General features: G+C 48.6%; 1 pseudogene; it reads right to left on the bottom strand.

Moving 5' to 3' along the window:
• Positions 1 to 240: 240 nt before the first annotated feature.
• On the bottom strand, positions 241 to 4,309 carry LOC146203174 (uncharacterized; annotated as a pseudogene).
• Between the last annotated feature and the right edge of the window lie 513 nt (positions 4,310 to 4,822).

Raw genomic sequence — 4,822 nt, 5'->3', positions numbered from 1 at the left:
AATCAGCACATAAAATAGGTTTGTCTCCTGTGGTGTCTGATTCAGACCAGACGCATGACACGGGATCACGCAAACGCAGTATGCAAAAACCCTCCTCTATTCGTCACAGTGAAGCCAGGCAATCATATTGAATGACGATGACGATATGTACACTGAAAGAAACGAATCTGAAACAAGAAATAAGGATACAACATCGCCTCCCGCTTGAAAAATACAACATAGTAATTTGCAACAACCAAAATAACACGAACTAAACACCTATTGTTCAGGTAAAGAAAACCCAAATCTTACTACAGGTCGGCGTACCCTAGTGCTGCGACGCAAAGGTTGCTCCACCGAATCCTCTAAAGGAGCAACCATTTCTTCATTAACTTCAGCCCTTGTTTCCGTCAATCGCAACAATTCACCCTGTTCAGCGTCTGCGCGGCTTTCAGGCCCAGCGGTACCCGAGCAGTGATGAGGCAATTCCCATGCCCATTGTTCTATTGTCTGCGATTGATTGCAGGGAACCCGAACTAGTTTAGACGCGTTCCAGCAACGACCGTCGCTCATCAAAAAGCTATTTTTGCCTTTTCTGCCGACAATCTTGAAAGGTCCCGTGTAGTTTACCTACGCTTTCCCACCGTCTGCTGTCTTGCGTACACGAACGAAGTCTCCTACTCTAAAAGCTGGTCTTTTCGCACCTCGCCTCCTGTCGGTATACTGTTTTGCATACATCTGCTTCGTCCTAACCCTAGCAGGAACATTTTTATTCGAACCGGCATGGCCACCCTCTCTTGTCGGCAAACCCACTGTATTGAGTCTTGTCCTTGGCTGGCGCCCGTGGAGCAACTTAGCTGGTGACACACCCGCTGTCGCATGCGGCGTCGACCTATATATGCAGAGACAGTCAACCACAGCAGCCTGGAGGGGCCGTTGCTCCAATCGGGCAACCTGCATGAAATCTTTCAGCACGTGATTAAAACGTTCAATCGCGCCGTTTCCCTGTGGATAGTACAGAGAAGAACAACGATGCGCAATACCCCTCTCTCTCAAGAATGTTTCAAACATTTGCGAACTAAACTGAGGCCTATATTATCTGCGACAATTTCTTCCGATAGCCTTCTCGGCTGAACACAGTCTGCAAAAAATCGACCACACTCTGTGACGTCACTGTAGATGAAAAGGCAACCTCAGGCCGCTTGGAATGATAATAGATCAGCGATATCATGTACCTACAGTTTGAAGGGGCCCAGCCAATCGGTCCCACTATATTCATTGCTAACTTCTGCCATGGTAGCGCTGTAAACGTCACCGGCTGCAGCGGTGCAAACGACGGTTTAGCGGACTTGCCCGCGGCCTGGCAGATATGGCAAAAATGGATTGCTTCTTCTACCTGTTTATTCAAACGCGGCCACCAGTAAAGATCACAATGTCTCTGCTTCGTCCTCACAATTCCTAGGTGACCTTCGTGCGCAAAGTCAACAAGGAGCGAGGTTAATTCACTCGGAACAACTACCTGCTCGCCGCGCATCAAAAGGCCATCGACGACAGAAAGCTCTTCCCGCACGTTAAAGTACAGCATTACTTCTGCTGGCAAAGCTTTTCTAGGCTCCCAACCATGTACCACGTGCACAACAACCTGTTGCAGTGTGCCGTCTGCAGCAGTGGCCACCTGCAGCCGTTCCTTTGTTAGGCACTCTGATACAACGGCCACAATTTTTTCCTGCATCGTCTGCTGCGAATCACAGTCAAGAGGTAGGCGTGAAAGCGCGTCGGCCACGACATTTTGCGATCCCTTTTGGTTCTCTATGTCGAAGTTATAATACAAAAGTCGAGCTGACCATGTGGATATAAGCAAAGGTCGGCGTCCTGTACTGGCAGCTGAAAGTAACGTCACCAGTGCCTGGTGGTCCGTACGTAACAAAAGGTTCTACCCCACAAGTAGACGTGCCAGCGCTCGCACGCGAAGAGACAAACAAGGATCTCACGTTCCCCAGCGGAGTACTTCCGCTCAGCAGGAGTCAGGGCACATGATGCGAAGGCCACCGTGCGTACGCTGTCACCATCGCGTTGCTGAAGAACGGCTCCCAGACCCTTATCAGAAGCATCTGTCGTAACAATTACATCAAGGTCTGGGTTAAACATTTGTATGACTGGGCTTGAAGACAAAGCTGTCTTAACAAGCTGGAAGCTACGCTCAGCCTCATCATCCCACGTGAACTGTTGACCAGACCGCAGGAGCCTTCTAAGCGGCTCGACGAGATCAGCTAATCGCGGCACAAACCGAGCATAGTAACCAGCGAGACCCAAAAATGACCTCAAAGTGGCAACATCGTGAGGAGCAGGCACTGTGACAATATCGTCAACCTTAGACTGCAATGGTGTGAGTCCTTTTGAGCTCACCGTATGCCCTAAAAAGGATAGTTCTGAAACAGCAAATGTGCATTTCTGGTTGAGCTTCAAACCTGAATCACCAATGCGTTTTAGCACCTGGTGTAGATTCTTGTGGTGCTCCTCATGCACGTGTCTTGCCCCACACAATCACATCATCAATGTAACAAAGTACGCCTTTACAATCTTTCAAAATATGCTGCATCATTCTCTGAAGGGCTGAAGGGGCAGATGCAAGGCCAAATCACACCCTTAAAACGAAACAATCCTTCGTGTGTGATAAAGGTGGTTAGTTCCCGACTTTCCGGAGCCAGTTCTAGCTGGTGGTATGCCGACGTTAAGTCAAGCTTTGAGAAGCACATTCCGCCAGCTAGTTCATGAAGTAATTACTCTGTATGCGGAATAGGAAAAGCATTGGGAATTACTGCCTTGTTCACTTCACGTAGGTCCACACACAACCTAATTGAACCGTCCTTCTTCCTCACGACGACGATCGGTGAAATCCACTCCGATGCGTCGACAGGTTCAATTATATCTTCGGCCAGCAGGCGTTGTATCTCTACCGATACCTGTTGCCGTAGCGTGAGCGGCAGGCGTCTGAGTTTCGCAACGACTGGTTTCACAGATGAACGGCATTTAACATGGTGAACAAAGCCTTTCACATGCCCTAACTGTTCCGTGAACAAGTGCGCAAACTGGTGCGTAAATTCTGAAGGCAGTGAATCAGGGCATGTCACCTGGCAGCAATTCAAGGCTGAGCCGTTGATAGCGATTCCTAGGCTCCGAACGGCATCAAGCCCCAGCAGCGAAGTGCCCTTGGTTGTGACATGAAAAAGCACACTGGCTCTGTTTCCCTTGTAAGATAAGTCAGCAAGAAAGAAGCCGCTTAACTTGATTTGTTCTCCGGAATAGTTACACAAATTGGCAGTCGGCGGTCGTAATGAGTGCGGGTCGGCTAGATATTTGTGGTAGTGCTCTCAACTGAGCAAAGAAACCGTAGCGCCTGTGTCGACAATCTTATCTTCCCGATGGAAATGTTGGCTCGAATATCTTTCGCCGACGCATTACGGTCACCGATTTGAAGTACCGTGACGGCGTTGGCCTTCTCGGGCTTTCGAAAGGCATATTTCATTTTCTTCGATGTGCACATGCTTGAAAAGTGACCAATTTTTCCACATGAGTGGCAACGCTTGTTCCTCGCCAAACATGCAGTCGAGTTAGCCATATGCGATGACGAGCCGCACCTGTAGTAACTTCCTTGCTCAGAGTCTGACCTTTTTCGCACATCTTGAATCTTGTTCACAGTGCTATGCGCGAATTCCACCAGCTCTTGTTGTGTTTGCTCAATTTGCTTCCCGATGTCAACAGCACGCTGCAATGTAAGCGAAGATCTTTCATAAAGCATGCGTTCACGGGTTGTTCATGACGAAGTGGCTTCCAGTAATTGGTCTCGAATCATGCTATCGGTAGCACTGCCAAAATTGCAAGTAGACGCAAGGTCCCGAAGACTGTTTATAAATGCTTGAAATGTCTCACCAGGCAGTTGTCTTTGGCGAAACCGGCGCCGCTCCACCAAATCATTCGTAGCGCTCGCGAAATGCGTATCCAGAGCAGCAAGCGCGACCTTGAACTGATCCACCTTTTCCTCGGCCTTGGCGTCCGCAGCCACCTTGTCCTCGGCCTTGGCGTCCGCAGTCGCGTCTGCTCCTTGTGCAAGGATGCTGTAGAATATTCGCTGGCCTTCAACCCCGAGCGAGTTTAGCAGAATTGCCTTGCAACGCTTCAGCTTCAGTTCATCGCCGCCAATGGCCTCCAGGAAATTCAGGAATACGCGTTTCCACTGCTGCCAAGGCACAGCCGGGTCACCGGGCGCAGGCAAGAAAGGGGGCGGTGCTGGGAAACACACGAGTGACATGGCTCCGATACTGATCCTCGTCGCCAATATGTGGTGTCTGATTCAGACCAGACGCATGACACGGAACCGCGCAAGCGCAGTATACAAAACCCTCCTCTATTCGTTACAGTGAAGCCACTTATATAGGGAATCATATTGAATGACGATGACGATATGTACACTGAAAGAAACGAAACTGAAACAAGAAATAAGGATACAACATTTCCCTCAAAACAAACGTTTACGTCTCTCTTTCAACGCGATCCTTCTTAACACGTCTTTACGATGCTTGCGGCTTTTATTCTTCAGGCATTTTACTGCGGTGCTTCTACTAGCTACACGCTATGCTTTTAAAACGGAGCCCTGGTAGATAATGTACTCATTGACACTGTCGCATTTAAAGTGGAGGTTATTCTTGACTTGGACTGCTGGCTCTATATTAACGTGTGAAGGCCGTTAAGAAAGCAAATAAATTGAAAGTTAAGACGACAAAAAATCAAAGTAATTTGCTCATAGAAATGTCTTCATTTCGGCAGTTGAAGTCTTATTTCCGTC

The sequence above is a fragment of the Amblyomma maculatum genome, chromosome 1 (genome assembly GCF_055883805.1).
Source record: "Amblyomma maculatum isolate TAMU_Amacu chromosome 1, ASM5588380v1, whole genome shotgun sequence".
NCBI lineage: Eukaryota > Metazoa > Arthropoda > Arachnida > Ixodida > Ixodidae > Amblyomma > Amblyomma maculatum.
The sequence above is the reverse complement of the archived record's forward strand: the minus strand, read 5'-3'. Positions and strand labels throughout refer to the sequence as shown.